Below are 2,797 nucleotides of genomic sequence, written 5' to 3' on the forward strand. Positions count from 1 at the left end.
CCACAGACTCTGGTGTGGCAGCAGTGCTCTGCGGCTAAAACTGCGTTTTTTTCCACAGACTCTGGTGTGGCAGCAGTGCTCTGCGGCTAAAACTGCGTTTTTTCCACAGACTCTGGTGTGGCAGCAGTGCTCTTTGCGTTTTTTTCCCACAGACTCTGGTGTGGCAGCAGTGCTCTGCGGCTAAAACTGCGTTTTTTCCACAGACTCTGGTGTGGCAGCAGTGCTCTGCGGCTAAAACTGCGTTTTTTCCCACAGACTCTGGTGTGGCAGCACTCTGGGCTAAAACTGCGTTTTTTTCCACAGACTCTGGTGTGGCAGCAGTGCTCTGCGGCTAAAACTGTGTTTTTTCCACAGACTCTGGTGTAGCAGCAGTGCTCTGCGGTTGGATGAGTGTTCTTAGTGTTATTTAACGTAAAGGATGTTCAGATGTCAGGAGGCGGAGGCAGTCAGGAGGCTTTCACAAGTGTGTAAATGTGAGATTGAAGCAATGGAGACACCGCTGTGAGTCCGAGGACACAGAGTCCGAGCTGCAGAGGATGTTGGTTCATCATCAGAGAGAAGAAGAAGAAGAACACTGTGTGATGGAGGAGAGAGTGAGTGAAGATTCAGGGAAGGAAACCCCAGTTTGTCCCTCTGATGTAATCTTTGGTATTACATTTAGACGTTTGCACAATGATCACATCCTGTTCACAGAAATATCCCCCTTAAAGAGTACTGTACACCAAATTCAGTTGTTTAACTCAGTAAATGCGGCCACGTGTCTCACCGTTCATTGTAGCAGCAGGTTTTTGTTCTCTTACAGACAAAATCCAGGAATTACGTCCTCTAGACCAAAAAAATAAAAATCTGTAAACATCTGACGTGTTGTACTGCGTTACATAACGTCACATGACTGCAGAACCAAAAGTCATATTAGTTCTATCATTAGAATGATTTCAGGGTGTGCGTCCAAATGTAACACAAATTTTAACTGACTTTCCAGAAAATGCTCAAGTGAAAATGTGAATTAATGCTGGTAAGATTAGTGGACTCTCGTCGTCATGGTAACAATAAGAACCAGGCGGTCATGGTTTAAGAAACCAACGTTAACTGTTGGCAGGAAACAGGAAGTGAACAGCTGGTGTTACAGGCTGATGTTGACCCATCCATCCAGCCCGACCTCTTTAACAACGTCACCTGACCTCCTCCTTTACTCCCGACACACGAGAGCCATAACTCCTGCGGCCACTGGAGGGCGCTGTCGGTTGAACGTAAACAGAAGCTGCTTTGGGGCGCATAAAAAGCTTCCGAGCATATTAAAATAAACTGCAGCGATGCAGCGTTTGGTCGAAAAGACGTAGCTCAATGCTGGAAATGTTCTGAAAATACCTGCACTACCCCAACTCTGTTTCCATGGCAGGTAAAAGACACTTGACACTCCACCTGTCCACACACGTGCAGTGAACCCCATGACAGACTGCGGGGTGAGGTAATGCCGTAGCCTCCCTTTCATTCGACAGACATTTGCTTAATAACACTAGAGCACGAGATGCAAACGAAACGCTGCTCCGTAGCGCCACGGGTGGTCAAAAACGCCACACGATGTCTTTAAGAAACAGTTTTCCTTAAAAATAAATGAAAGTTAAAGCCTGATTTCTGAACTCTCAATCTGCTTCTGTTCCTTCAGTTGTTCCAAACCGGAGACCGTGGCTAACTTCCTGCTCTGAATATGCAGCATATCTTCAAAGTCCTCGCACAGCAGCGGCCTACCTGCACAGGTGTCGTGTTTGGCCGATTAGGCTAACACCTGTGTGTGCTTTAACTCTGCTGTGCTGGACAAACATGGACAACTTAGACTTTTTATCAGTGCATGGACTTCAGTGACCTCAGGTAACTTCAGCCGGAGCAGAGGTCTGAGCACCTGTGGGGGCCGCAGGGCCTCAAATAAAATGCTCAATGAAACATAAATCAGGGGAGAGTTCAATTTTAAGAGTCTGACAACAGTTTCACATCATCGGCCTGCAGGAGGTCAGAGAGAGCGCTGATGTCATCACGAGGAGGTGTGACGTCACCCTGATAAATCTCTGCGTTCAACACACCTGCAGGCTGTCAGCTGTAAAGATGCACCAGTAAATACACAGAGCCGGCGGGTAGTTCAGGGGGGCCAGGGAGAATGAATAATTGACAACACATATATACACCACCTGTGGCTACTTCGCTGGGCAGGTATCAAATACGCAGCGCTGGGAACGCTGGGAGAGTTGTGCATTCCCAGCAAGTAGACAGAGCCGGTGGGTAGTTCAGGCGTCCTGGGATTGTTTGGTGGCAGCAGTAGCTCAGCTGGTAGTTCCCTGTCTCCGGTTCGGACCGCGGTACGGCGCGTGGACTCCTGAGCAAGGCACCAAACCCCTAACAGGTCGGGACGCCGTGTGTGTATTTCGGGTGTGTGTGTGTATTTCGGGTGTATGTGTGTGTGTAAAAAATAATAAAGAAAGTAATTCTTCTTCTTCTTCTTCTTCTTCTTCTTGTGGAGTATTCCCAGCGCGTACACAGAGCCGGTGGGTAGTTCAGGAGGCCTGTACAGTGATTCGTAACTGATTGCATCAGTCATTTGTTGGGTTTAATGCAGCGTGACTGCTGTTCGGGTCGTTTCTTCGTGATTGTAGCTTTGCTTTGTCTGCTGTGTGTTGGAGCCACATAATATAACATATGCATCACATGACAGCCAACAAGGAAGCAAAGGCCGAGCACACAGAGACTACATACCTAAACATCAACACTTAGACAACGCGTCCAGTTTGTCTCCAGAATATAAAAC

General features: G+C 47.7%; 1 long non-coding RNA gene across 2 annotated transcripts; it reads left to right on the forward strand.

Annotated features, from left to right (window-relative positions):
• Positions 1 to 285: 285 nt before the first annotated feature.
• LOC122880229 lies at positions 286 to 2,482 on the forward strand. Of its 2 annotated transcripts, none has more exons than XR_006378877.1 (2): positions 286 to 1,468; positions 1,667 to 2,482. It is a non-coding gene; the product is annotated as an uncharacterized LOC122880229 (long non-coding RNA). The 2 variants fall into 2 exon arrangements; XR_006378876.1 differs by having other exon boundaries at positions 286 to 593.
• The last annotated feature ends 315 nt before the right edge of the window (positions 2,483 to 2,797 follow it).

The sequence above is a fragment of the Siniperca chuatsi genome, linkage group LG1, assembly GCF_020085105.1.
Source record: "Siniperca chuatsi isolate FFG_IHB_CAS linkage group LG1, ASM2008510v1, whole genome shotgun sequence".
Lineage (NCBI taxonomy): Eukaryota > Metazoa > Chordata > Actinopteri > Centrarchiformes > Sinipercidae > Siniperca > Siniperca chuatsi.